Genomic DNA, 14783 nt, shown 5'->3' with positions numbered 1-14783 from the left:
GACCTTGAGGGATGGAAAGGACAGTGAGCCAGACAATTGGTGAAGGCCAAAAAACTTTAAACAAACAAACATATTTCATTCACCATAAAGATTTTCCTGTGACCTCACTTTTTCAGAAATGTTTTTGTGTGTGTGTAAGTCACACAAAATACAGTGTTGCTCATTTATGCTGCACCCTTTTGCCATTTCCGAATGTGCTAATAGCTCTGTGGCTCGTCCTCTGCTTGATGTCTTCTCAAGATGGCACCAAAGCCACTGACCCGTCAGTTCTCACTCCTAAACCAACAAGCCGCGTCCCCGCTCTCCTGCCCACAGACTCACCGTTTCTCCATCTGTTCTTTATTGTCCACAGTTCAAGTTCTGTCTCTTAACTGATTTGCCCTCCTAACATACTCGGTAGAGGAAATAGCACCTTTCCCGTGTTCTGTTTTCTTACAGAGACGACATAATTGTAGACGGTACGATTAAACACACCCAGATTTGACATACTACAGATGATGACAACCAACAAAACACTTTTCATTTCACAAACCCCTGTCTGATTGGTGTAACACAAATGGATAGTTGAGGGCAGGTTAGTGAACTTCTGCACCACAGCAATAGACGTTTTTAATGTGAGCCAAATGTGAAAGTAGGCCAGTGAGTGAAGTATCCCCATGTGGTTATGCGCTTGCTATACATTAGACCTCGAGATTGCAAATTCGGATTGAGAATGTGATGGTTTAGTAATCTCACAAGGTTTTCGAAGTTAAACAAATGAATACTATCTTTCAGACAGCAAACTGCTGTGAAAGACACATGTAATTGTGTGTGTGCTTCTGCATGAACCTCCATATAAACTTTTCAACTAAGATAACTTTAATCAGCATTCCTTTTCATGCACATGATGCTTCCCTTTCTTGCCGAATGGACCAAGTGGCTACAAACAGAACTAATAGAGCTTGCTATGTCGTGGACCAGTGTGTTTGCTTTAGCACAGCTGCAGTGTGATGCTTAATGCTAGGTAAGTCCGGTCTCAGGAAGAGCCAATCATCTTATTGGCTGGGTCTGCTAGGTGCCCCTGGGGTCAGAAGGTGCCCAGGGACATTATACGCATTGGATACACACAAGGGAAAGAGGCTTTTACAATGCTCGGTGGTCTGCTACTGATCTTTACCTAATGCCCAGCAGCTAACTAACAATTCTGAGCTGTACCAAATGGATCCACTCTGGGAGATGGGAGAAATAACACTGATGACATGATCAGGGCTTGAATGATTCCTTGCTTAGTCTCAAACCTTAAATAAACATGAACGTCAGATCAAACAGACTTTTTAGTATGTGTGTGGATTTTTGTGTGTGCATGTGTGGTAAGTTCCTCATGCTGTGGGGTCCCACTGCCTACAGGCATGACGTGAGAAAATGAGCAAATGGGAAAGGGGATCCGAAGAAGAGATGGTTTTGCAGGGATGTTTTTTGGGAGGGGAATGCCCACCTTTGTAGCCTCAAGGTGCAGTGGTGAGACAGTGAGAGTGAGTCAGTAGAGACACTGAGCGAGAAACTGTTCACACACAAGAGGCTCCAGCAGCACCACATACAGTATGAGTAAAAAAACAGATAAGATATTTGAGACAGTTATGACATAATGATCTGAACCCTAAATTGCCTCTGGTGGGCCATAAACTGACTAAAACCACTCACACTCTATGGAACCATCTTGAACCTTCAACAACCTTTGAAGTGCTCTGTACAGTGTCGCTAAAGAAAACTAAGCAAGTGACGCTTAAATGGAGTTACCACCAGTCGTAAATAGCTTAACAGAAAGACAGACTTATAACACAGATAAAAAGTGAATAATCTTTATTCGGTTTGAAAAAAGCTCTCCATATATGTTGGATATTTACTGCCAAATTACAGTGTAGCCTATAAACAGGTGGTTGTAGAGGTCTTCACCATGATGGGGTCGAGCTGTGGGATTCATGCAATGGGTTGTGATGCACTGCTAGCATAAGCTAAGCAAATACATTTTGTTATGATAGGTAGGGATGATGTACAGTCCAACTGGGATGATATTGTATGTAAACACGTCCTTATCCTGTTTATAATACTCTAAAAAGTGGAATATAAATGTACTAGCTAGGTGGGGATCACTGGTTTATTTAAATAAAACATATAATGTGTTGTTCCAAACACGAAGACAGCAAAATAGATTCCCATAGTTGTACAAAAATAAGCTTTGAAAACGGATTGAGTAAAGTGTTTGCAGACATCCAGTAACTGGAAAAGAATCACACAGCTCATTCAGGATGAAATGTTACTTTGTGAAAGTGTGTGTGTGTGTGTGTGTGTGTGTGTGTGTGTGTGTGTGTGTGTGTGTGTGTGTGTGTGTGTGTGTGTGTGTGTGCACGCGCGTCTGTGAACTTGGTCCATTTATCTGGGTGGCGCTGGGAATAGTATCGGCTTAACGCTAAAAGAATTCAGGCCTCTCGAGCAAGGTCATGTGCTGATGTTTAGTAGGAGCTTTCTCAGGTCACAGACTGTGACTTTTAACCATCACTCACATTACCCCACATCCTTGAGTAGGCCAGTTTAAATGGCATACCCCGCATTTCTCCCCCGGTTTGCTGTAATGACAGGTGACAGCCATCTAAGTCGACTTACCTCGTTGAAGGAGAAGTCAACCAAAATAGTTGGAACAAATGCCCTTTGCATATGAGAACTTTAGGTAGGGTCATTTGACATTTGGAAGAAAATTACTATTCTTCAGCTTACCGAGACATTTTGGATGATTTCATGCTTCCAACTTTGTGGGAACACTTTGGGGAAAAGCCCTTTACTGTTCCAGCAGTTCAGAAAGCAAGGTCATAAAGATATTGTTGGATTGGTTTAGTGTGGAAAAAAACTTCACTGACCAGACCTCAACCCCATCACACATCTTTGGGATGAAGTAGAAGAGAGATTCTAAGCCAGGTGCTCCTGTCCAACAACCTCAAAAGTGTTCTTCTAGATGAATGGATAAATATTCCCACAGACCCACTCTGAAAATGTTTAGAAAATCTTCAGACGATTGAAAAATGTTATAATGCAGGTACAAATAGAGGACGTGCACCTTCACAATGGCATGTTGTAAAAGCCTGGGCAAAGTATGTATAAAGGCCAGGTGTCCCAAATGTTTTTGTGTATCCGTGGCTAAGAATGAACAACTTGCTAGTTTTAAATGACTCCTTAACTTTAACGCGTGAAACACTGTTTTATAAGTGAAGACTGAAAGACACCATCTTTGCAACTACATGCAGCTGTCTTACGACACAGTAAAATGTAGTAGAATGAACATGGAATAAAACATTTTAAATGCCTATCTAATTCACCCATTTATTGTTCTACTGATTCTCCTGTGCAGTCATGAGGCGCTAATGCCTATCCCAGTTTATCCTGAGCACATCAGCAGGCAATCATAAGGTTGACAAATACAGTGAGTACAGACCAGTTCCCTTTGGTCTTTTTTTTTGGTTTTGTAATGTGAGGTGGACAGAATATCCAAAGAAAACCCACACAAACACAAGAAAAATCTGCAAACTCAATTCCGTGAGGAAACAGTGCTAATCACTCATCCACAAAAAAAACTTGAGAAATGTAAACCTTAGACAAATGATGAATTACCATTCTAACATCAACACAACATGATGATATACAATATATCATCAGTCACATCCGATCCAATATGTGCAGAATATATGCTGTTGGTAAGACATATGTTGAGGATGTACGCATGATGATGGCGTTTCTATGATTACTCAAGCATACCGAGTGGTAAATGTGCCCAACAGTGGTTAAGCAAACAGGCGCTGGTCCCTTAAGTGCTTTGACTGCACTGTACCTGCTGCTTGGCTTGGCACAAACTCGACTCCATACTGCACCGGAATGTCTCCACCAAAGTTTAAAATCCTGCCTCATCACTTTTTTTTTCTTTACTAGAAAAAAAGCAATGCTACCAACAATCCCTTATATCAGTGTTTTTCAACCACTGTGCCGCAGCACACTAGTGTACCGCGAGATAGTGTCTGCTGTGCCGTGGGAGATTTAGTAATTTCACCTAATCGGGTTAAAAATATTTTTTGCAAACCAGTAATTATAATCCGCAAATGTGCCGTTTTTAAATGTCTTTTCTGTCTAGAGCTCGGCATATCAGTAGGTGGCAGCAGGTAGCTAATTGCTTTGTAGATGCCGGGAACATGGTTTGTTTTAATCACAATATGCGGGAGGCAGCGTGCCGGTAAAAACTTATCTAATGCTTAAACCAAAAATAAACAAAATGCAAGTGCCGCTAAGAAAAGGCATTGAAGCTTAGGAATGGCTATGCTAAACATAGCTAAAACTGAACTGGCTGCAAAGTAAACAAAAACAGAATGCTGGACGACAGCAAAGACTTACAGCGTGTGGAGCAGACGGCGTTCACAAAGTACATCCGTACATGACAATCAACTACAAAATAGGAGCGCAAGACAAGAACTAAAACACGATACACAGGAAAACACCAAAAACCTCCAAATAAGTCACGGCGTGATGTGACAGGTCGTGACAGTACACCTACTTTGAGACAAGAGCTATAGTGATGCATGGTTGGTTATGGTTTGAATTCGTATCCAACAATTGCGAGAACGACTTTTTACTGTCAATATCGGCTGCTGAGTTTCATTTTTTAATGTTTTCTGCTTGTGGTGTGCTTTTGCATTTTTTCAATGAAAAAAATGTGCCTTGGCTCAGAAAAGGTTGAAAAACGCTGCCTTATATAATAAACGTTTTTAAAATTAATCTGCAATAAAAATAAAACAAACCAAATAAAACACCTCTTTTTTGTTTCACCAAAAACAGAAGAAATTTTAAAAGTCTGCCAAATGCACATTTAATGTAGCACAGCTGACCACAACATTTTCATTAATTAGCAGCTGACGCTTCCTCTCTCCACACCACACGTGTATTGGTGACTGTTAGTGCGCATGCATAGTGTTTTTGTCAGATAAATAGTGCTTTGCAGAGATAATTACATTGTCTGTCCCCCCACCTGGGTTCAGACACATGTTGAACAGCTCAGACAGACCCACCTAAACACCTGTGAGAAATAATACACCCATGTTACTGTCAGAACACAGGGAGAGAGGAGTAGGGTGAGTGGTGAATTATAGGTTTCCATAGCCTCTTCTGTCAAGACAAAGTAATAGACAGTCCAAGGTGCATTGTGTCATTTCTCACATCCATGACCCCATTTAGTCACATTCACACATTCCATGTGGGCTCCAACTGGCAATGACAAAGTGGAATAAGGCTCTTTGATGTACAGTTAATTCCACATCTGCCACTACATGTTTTTAAATGCCATATCTGCATGAACATGGATATTTCAAACATTTCTAGAAACTTAGGCTGTTTAATTGCATGCTCCGCCATTGACTGTAGGTCACTGAAAACTGGTTAGGATTTTCCAGAACTCCAAACTAGGTGTGCGTACCAAAACTCGGTATTATATACCGTTGCCACCATTTTTATAGTCGACTAATCATTGATTATCTGAATCAGAATATGAAGCATATGCCTATTCAGTGACTCTTATTTAAAAATGGGCTTTTTGAATTCAGCATGATATATTTTTAGGCAACGAATAATAAAGAAAATAACAATGTCCAATTTATTCAGAAATATTAACTTATAAACTCGGTTATCAATAGGCTGCTACAAATATCAAAATAACTGTTAGACTTTTGTAAATTTAAAAACAAGGACAGAAAAGTGCCGATAAAAAGTATAGATGCTTTTGTTTAAACTAATTACAGTAAAATATTGATACTTAGCTTTGTAAAAAGTTAATTTGGAGTCGAAGAACGCATCCTCCAGAAGTCCGACGTACCTCCGCTTTAAATGATCCCGCATCGCAGGCACACTGCCATAAAAGTAAGTTATTCATGTTTTTCAGCTTCGTTTCAGTTTTATGCTGCTAAAATCTGGAACAGTCTTCCAGAAGAATGGAGTTAAGTTAAAGTTAAGGTTAAAGTACCAATGATTGTCACACACACACTAGGTGTGGCGAAATTATTCTCTGCATTTGACCCGTCACCCTTGATCACCCCCTGGGAGGTGAGGGGAGCAGTGAGCAGCAGCGGTGGCCGCACCCGGGAACCATTTTTGGTGATTTAACCCCCAATTCCAACCCTTGATGCTGAGTGCCAAGCAGGGAGGTAATAGGTCCCATTTTTATAGTCTTTGCTATGACTCGGCCGGGGTTTGAACAGAGTGAGACAGGCCTCAACTTTGGCAATGTTTAAATTCAGGATGAAAACAATAATTTTTAGCTGTGCATAGTGAAGGTATTGTTTCTGCACTCTTTGATTTTAATTCAATTATTGGGTATCGTCTTTTTGATTTTCTTTGCCTTTTTGCAATGTTATGCATCTGTAAAGCACTTTGTATTGCCTTGCCTACGAGACTTGCAGTGGCCACGATCATTTTTCTCTTTCTGTTGCTTGTCCGTCACTCACAAATGTTAGTTTCTGTCTGTAAAAACGCCAGCACTGACATCACCGACTATTATCAACAAATGAATTTGTCGTCAAAAATGTGCTTATTAATTTTTTGTGGACAATGTGAACTAATCGTTGCACCCCTAGTACCATAAGGCACCGGTGCCGAGATAAACGGTAATATCCAGATAGAAAAACGAATTGGATATCAGTGCCTCTGCCTCATGTTGGTGCTAAATCAATATTAATAATACAGTTGAATTGATTACTGAGTTATTATTGAATAACTGAAATTGTTATTCTGTGTCGCAAAATTCCATTTAAAAAAGGCATCGTTTTTTTGACAACATTTTGGTTTTGCTTTTTTTAACTACTATCTCAAGCACCTATAAAGCACCAATACAGTTTATTTGTATTTTTTATTCAAATCATATTGTTGATGTAGATGCTCATATTTGCTGTACAGATTTACTTTATAAAAGAGAAGTGTGGGATACTTACAGTATATTTTCACTTTTTGTACCTGACTTTATTAAATGGATTTTAGTTCATGTTTGGCGCTGTCGGGCCGGAGCAGGAGGGGATAGAAAGAGAAAAAAAGGAAGACAGCGGGACAAGAGGGGGATAAGGAGCAGTTAGTGAAGTAAATATTAATAACACAAAAATGACAATGAACATTATTGCACTACAAATGAAGCATTACAAATACCAATATAAATAGCACTATTGAAAATGAATAATAACAATTACCTCTATCATCAACAATACATATATGTAATGATAACTTGAATTGCAAAAGAAAGCAGATAAATGGAGGGGAAGAAAGAGAAGCGAACTGTATTAACCTTGTAGATTGTTATAATATCAATAGTTTAAGCTTTGTCAGTGTGCCATGTTTTACCCAGTTTCCACTAGGGCAGGGTTCGACAACCAAAAATGTTGAAAGAGCCATATTGGACCAAAACTATAAAAAACAAATCTGTCACGAGCCGCAAAAAATTTAAAGCCTTATATAAGTCTTATAATGAGCCAATAAGTGTCTATATTAGCTATACTGCAAGCTCTTATCTGTGAGGCGGGTGCGATATTTAGATTTGATGTCGTTCATGTTTGAGAATATCTGCTTGCACAGGTATTTGTTTTGTTTGCAACAGCCACCTGCCTGGCACCACGCCGTGCTGAAATAAATGTGTGTCGCAGGATGACGCAAATCTTTGTTGACAGAAATGTTGAAATGTAATACTTATTGTACACATTTTTACAACATTGGAAAACATTAGTAAAACTTCTCAGAAGGTGAGATAACACCTGGAAATTACTGGCTTAGAATTACCAAAGGTATAGATGTGTGTGTACATGTTAAAGGACACGGCATTTTGTCTTCTTCTAATGGAATTATTACAATCTTTGGCAAGCTGGGTAATGTTTGCTGTGGTCTGGAACAACGTGACACACAAACAACTATCAGAAATGCAGCCAATATTACATACAGATAATATGTCATGAGACATGCAAATATAAATTAAATACAGAGACGACACAAGTAAAGGAAATTAAATGAGCTCAAATGTACCTACAAACAAGGCATAATGACGCTAGCCTAAATAGCATGTTAGCATTGATTAGCTTGCAGTTATGCACTGACCAAATATGCCTGATAAGCACTCCACACAAGTCAAATGGTAAATGGGTTATACTTGTATAGCGCTTTTCTACCTTTTTAAGGAACTCAAAGCGCTTTGACAGTATTTCCACATTCACCCATTCACACGCACGGGAGCTGCAATGCAAGGCGCTAACCATGACCCATCAGGAGCAAGGGTGAAGTGTCTTGCTCAAGGACACAATGGACGTGACTAGGATGGCAGAAGGTGGGGATTGAACCAGTAACCCTCAGATTGCTGGCACGGCCACTCTCCCAACTTCGCCACGCCGTCCCCGTCAATAACATTAACAAAGCTTGTCAACACAAGTCAATAACATCAATAACATCAACAAAGCTCACCTTTGTGCATTCATTCACAGCATTAAACGTTTGGTTGTCAAATGGGGTATAGGAGTGGCATAAAACATGTCTTTCTGTGGCATATACAGTATATATATATATATATATATATATATATATATATATATATATATATATATATATATATATATATATATATATATATATATATGTAGTACAGGCCAAAAGTTTGGACACACCTTTTCACTCAATGCGTTTTTTTTATTTTCATGACTATTTACATTGTAGATTGTCACTGAAGGCATCAAAACTATGAATGAACACATGTGGAGTTATGTACTTAACAAAAAATTACTGAAAACATGTTCTATATTCTAGTTTCTTCAAAAAAGCCACCCTTTGCTCTGAAAACATTTTTTACACTATTGGCATTCTCTCGATGAGCTTCAAGAGGTAGTCACCTGAAAAGGTTTTCACTTCACAGGTGTGCTTGAAGCTTATCGAGAGAATGCCAAGAGTGTGCAAAGCAGTAATCAGAGCAAAGGGTGGTTATTTTGAAGAAACTGGAATATAAAACATGTTTTCAGTTATTTCAAGTACATAACGCCACATGTGTTCATTGATAGTTTTAGTGCCTTCAGGGACAATCTACAATGTAAATAGTCATGAAAATAAAGAAACCGCATTGAATGAGGAGAAGGTGTGTCCAAACATTTGGCCTGTACTGTATGTATTTATATATATATACTGTATATATATACATACATGACAACACTAAATTGGCCCTAATGTGTGAATGTGAGTGTGAAATACAATGGAGTTAACTAAGTTACTCGCAAGCTTGTATGTGCTAGATTTCCGAGACTTTTATTTTGTTAGCGTAGGCAGGATGGAGCAGCACTTTTATTGTGAAAACAGAAACTGTGCGGTATGTCTTTACACTTTTGACAGCCGGTACGGTGAGAGAGTCTGTTAAATAAAAAGTGCTTCTCATAGTGGTTTTTTTTCTTCATACTAAGCTCGCAGCAGCCAGCGTCATTGCACAAGATCCTCGAGTGCCGTGAATGTCAACCAAGTAATGAAAGTGACATCGTAGTGAAGATTGATGATCAGTCCTTTTTGGGTCTACTTTTTTTTTAATGCCTTGTGGTCGATTGACACACCCTCCCTAATTGGCCGGTAGCTTGCGATCGATCTAATGGGCACCCCTGATGTAAACAAACTGCTGCGTCACAGGACACACAAATATGGTGCGTTCATGGACCACCGAAATTAGTAGGACAAAATGGCGCTCAGCAAATACTCTCATCAGTGAAGCATAAACACAAACATATTAAACAGTGGGTTTTCTAACAATTAGGAAGGTTTGTGTTTGTCCTCCTACAGAAACCATCCATCCATCCATTTTCTACCGCTTGTCTATCTCAGTTGCATTCGGGCGGTAGGCGGGGTACACCCTGGACAAGTCGCCACCTCATCACAGGGCCAACACAGATAGACAGACAACATTCACACTCACATTCACACACTAGGGCCAATTTAGTGTTGCCAATCAACCTATCCCCAGGTGCATGTCTTTGGAGGTGAGAGGAGGCCGGAGGACCCGGAGGGAACCCACGCAGTCACGAGGAGAACATGCAAACTCCACATAGAAATATCCTGAGCCCGGGATTGAACTCAGGATCTTCGTATTGTGAGGCAGATGCACTAACCCCTGTACCACCGTGCAGCCCTACAGAAACCATATTAAAACCAAAAATCTTAGTGTTGCTGGGACGTGTTTGGTTTTGGAATTGTATTGCATTGTTGTGGTATTGTTGTGTATTGTTTTTTTGATTGATTAATACATTCATTAAAAAAAAAATAATAATAATAATAAATTTTTTAAATTTTTTTAAAAAAATTATATTTTCCCCCATTTTTCCATTTTCACAACATTTTTGAAAAAGCTTCAGGGAGCCACTAAGGCGGCGCGAAATAGCTGCATACGGCTAGAGCCGCGGGTTGCTGACCCCTGACCTAGGATGCAACATTAATATATGTTTGATGAAACGTGATGTATGCATGAGTGTATGTGCCTTTATATGTACAGTATGTGTATATGTATGTTTGTACTGTGAACGTGTGTGTGGATGTACTGTATGTACCTTGAGTGTCTATGTATGTACTGTATTTGTATATGTATGGGTGTAGGTATCAATCAATCAATCAAAGTTTACTTCTATAGCCCTTAATCACAGATGTCTCAAAGGGGCCATGGGAACTGCCCAACGATGGAGGCGGTGCCTGCATTAATTTTGAGAAAATAGTAGAAGTATCAACTTCAAGGCATTGCAATCCATAAACCTAAAGAAAACACAGATGTAAACAAAACACTTTTGGAGAAGCTAACAGGTATTTACTGTTTTTTGCTCAGGTAGCAACAAATAAATACAGAGAAAGAAAGCAAGGTGTGCATCAAGTAGAGGTGACACAAGTACAATATAAAATTCAGTGCCACCTCGTAAACTAAACAGCATCTTCAGTGTAGAACAGACCTGGGCATTCTGCGGCCGGATGCGGCCCGCGTGAGGCCAATTATAAATTACAAAATACATTGAAAAAAGTATCTATGTCGAGTGTGCAATACAACGGTGCTGCTTTTGTTTCGAAAATCGTTACTTGTATTACTTCCGTGTGGACGTATGCGTGTGCGTGATTGTGAGTGAATGTGAACAGCTGCAATCACAAAATAAAGTTGAAAAAACATCTATGTCGTGCGCGCAATACAACTGTGCTGCTTTTATTTTGAAAAGTATTATTTATGGGCGTGTGTCCGTGTGTAACCTGCGAGTGAAGGTGCACATGCAGCGACAAGTGATGCACGGTTTACACCCGAGACGCTAAAAAGAGAAAAGTTGATGACGAATGGCGTGTTTCCAACAAGACATGGACTGCAAAGCAACGTTCCCTCTAAGGTGCGTGCCTGCGCAATTGCGCACTGCTCAAACGTCCGCTGCGCGCAGCAAATATATGCCGCGCACCAAATCAAATCCCATCTGAATTCTAAACAAAATAAACATATTCTATGTAATTTTGCAATGCAACTCTGAGTGACAGTGACAACAAGCGGCCCTAACGGTGTTCGTCAACACCGTTCAATTGAACACCGTTCAATTATTGTAACGTCTATCGAGATGCTTCGAGGCCAGGAATTATATCGATCACTTGATCACTTGATCACCTGAGCAGTTCCCCTTTAAAGGCCTACTGAAAGCCACTACTACCGACCACGCAGTCTGATAGTTTATATATCAATGATGAAATCTTAACATTGCAACACATGCCAATACGGCCGGGTTAACTTATAAAGTGCAATTTTAAATTTCCCGCTAAACTTCCGGTTCGAAACGCCTCTGAGGGTTGACGTATGCGCGTGACGTCAATCATTGAAACGGAAGTATTCGGACACCATTGAAGTCAATACGAAATAGCTCTGTTTTCATCTCATTATTCCACAGTATTCTGGACATCTGTGTTGGTGAATCTGTTGCAATTTGTTCATTGCATTATGGAGAAAGAAGCTGAGCAAGCAAAGAAGAAAGTTGTCGGTGCGAAGTGTCTATTTTGCGAGGGAAGTCAGCAACAACACGTACACAGCCGGCGCTTCTTTGTTTACATTCCCGAAAGATGCAGTCAAGATGGAAGAACTCGGACAACAGAGACTCTTACCAGGAGGACTTTGATTTGGATACACAGTTGCGATAACGTGAGTACACAGCTGCGCTTCCAAACATTTGATCGCTTGCTATAACTAGCTCGAGCTAGTAGCTAGGAGCTAGGAGCTAGGAGCTAGCATTAGGATTAATTTGTGGCATATTAAATATAAGCCTGGTTGTGTTGTGGCTAATAGAGTATATATATGTCTTGTGTTTATTTATTGTTGTAGTCATTCCCAGCTGAATATCAGGTCCCACCCGCGCGCTTCCAAACATTTGATTGCTTGCCAGTACGTGCGTGTCATGTACGTAACTTTGATTAAATATATAAGCTTTATGAACCTTGGGTTAGGTGAACGGTTGTTTGGGCTGAGTGAGTGTGTGTGTTGTGCAGGTGTTTAAATTGTATTGGCGGGTTATATATACAGGATCCCGTCCATATTACCCGCTCGAGCTATAACTAGCTCGAGCTAGTAGCTAGGAGCTAGCTAGGATTATGCGGGATTAATTTGTGGCATATTAAATATAAGCCTGGTTGTGTTGTGGCTAATAGAGTATATATATGTCTTGTGTTTATTTACTGTTGTAGTCATTTCCAGCTGAATATCAGGTCACCCCCGGCTCTCACAGCATCTTCCACTCCCCACTAGTCCTTCACTTGCACTTTCCTCATTTAAAAATATTTCATCCTCGCTCAAATTAATGGGGAAATCGTCGCTTTCTCGGTCCGAATCTCTCTCACTTCATGCGGCCATCATTGTAAACAATAGGGAACTTTGCGTATATGTTCAATTGACTACGTCACGCTACTTCCGGTAGGGGCAAGCCTTTTTTTATCAGATACCAAAAGTTGCGATCTTTATCGTCGTTGTTCTATACTAAATCCTTTCAGCAAAAATATGGCAATATCGCGAAATGATCAAGTATGACACATAGAATAGATCTGCTATCCCCGTTTAAATAAAAAAAATTCATTTCAGTAGGCCTTTAAGTGGCGTTCACTTGAAACTGTATAACCCTTGTTAGCGTGTGTGACTTTGAGAGACTTTTGAGGATGAATTGTTGTGTTACAAACTTTTGTGTGGTGTCGCTTCCTATTTGTAATTATTCCAAGCTGCTTTGTTATGTGTGTGCAACGACAGCTGAACCAAATGTGACAGCGTGTCATAATTACGACGATCGGCTGGATAAAAAAAATATTGGAAGCAGTATCATTAGTCCAGAATCTTTCCAGTCCAGAAGGACCGACCCAATTAGAGACCGGTACTAGTAGTTGTGATTACCTCGCAGACTTGTGGCACAGTTGGTGCTGGAAGTCATTCAAATGAGTGCCTTTGTCATGCCAGTTGGTAGGTCTGCTAGCATTAGCATCCCTAGTTCCCTCATCGCCGACTTGAGTGTCTTCATGCCGTCACAACAGGTGAGTGCTCAGATTAGTCATGATGCCGCTACCTTTATTGCTGCCTTCCAAACGTTAGAAGTGGCCATCCTTTTATCAAACTGAACTTTTTTTTAAATTTTTTTTAATCTAAATAATAACCACACTTTAAATTTAATTGTTTTATAAACTCTTTCTGTGCTGTCTGACATGTTGCTGAAGAACGGTACTCTCGTATTACATCATCACAAAAATCTCACAAGATTAGAGCGGACATATTTCGTAGTAGATCTACAAGAAACCGATTCATGACTTTCCAACCGGACATTGACCCATCCATACTATATATGGATCGATCCAGAGGCTCGCCAAATGACATATTCATATCTCTGAAGTTAAAATCGGTTATCGGTTTGTACCGATTATCTTTCACACCCCTAATGTGGCCCATAACTGTCAACATTGCATTTAAAAAATCTGTGAAATTTCCCAGAAAATTGGAAAAATAGAGGATTTTAAAACACATACACACACACACACACACACACACACACACACACACACACACACACACACACACACACACACACACACACACACACACACACACACACACACACACACACACACACACACACACACACACACACACACACACACACACACACACACACACACACACACACACACACACACACAGACATTCTTGAGACCTGCAAAAAATGCCTACCTCTTTAGGACCACCCTTTCTAGATATATAAAGATTTGTATTTACAACATTAAAGGCCTACTGAAATGAATTTTTAAAAATTTAAACGGGGATAGCAGATCCATTTTGTGTCATACTTGATCATTTCGCGATATTGCCATATTTTTGCTGAAATGATTTAGTATAGAACAACGACGATAAAGTTCGCAACTTTTGGTCGCTGATAAAAAAAAGCCTTGCCTATACCGGAAGTAGCGTGACGTCACAGGGGGAAGGTTTCCTCACAATTCCCCGTTGTTTACAATGGAGCGAGAGAGATTCGGACCGAGAAAGCGACGATTACCCCATTAATTTGAGCGAGGATGAAAGATTCGTGGATGAGGAACGTTAGAGTGAAGGACTAGAGAGGCAGTGCAGGGTGCATCTTTTTTCGCTCTGACCGTAACTTAGGTACAAGGTCTCATTGGATTCCACACACTCTCCTTTTTCTATTGTGGATCATGGATTTGTATTTTAAACCACCTCGGATACTATATCCTCT

General features: G+C 40.0%; 1 protein-coding gene across 7 annotated transcripts in view; it reads right to left on the bottom strand.

Moving 5' to 3' along the window:
- Positions 1–14783, bottom strand: part of LOC133653943 (ERC protein 2) — a 421278-nt gene that overhangs the window by 17909 nt on the left and 388586 nt on the right. The window lies entirely within an intron of this gene.

The sequence above is a fragment of the Entelurus aequoreus genome, linkage group LG07, assembly GCF_033978785.1.
Source record: "Entelurus aequoreus isolate RoL-2023_Sb linkage group LG07, RoL_Eaeq_v1.1, whole genome shotgun sequence".
Classification (NCBI taxonomy): Eukaryota; Metazoa; Chordata; class Actinopteri; order Syngnathiformes; family Syngnathidae; genus Entelurus; species Entelurus aequoreus.
Note: the sequence above shows the minus strand (reverse complement) of the source record. Positions and strands in the feature narration are given on the sequence as shown.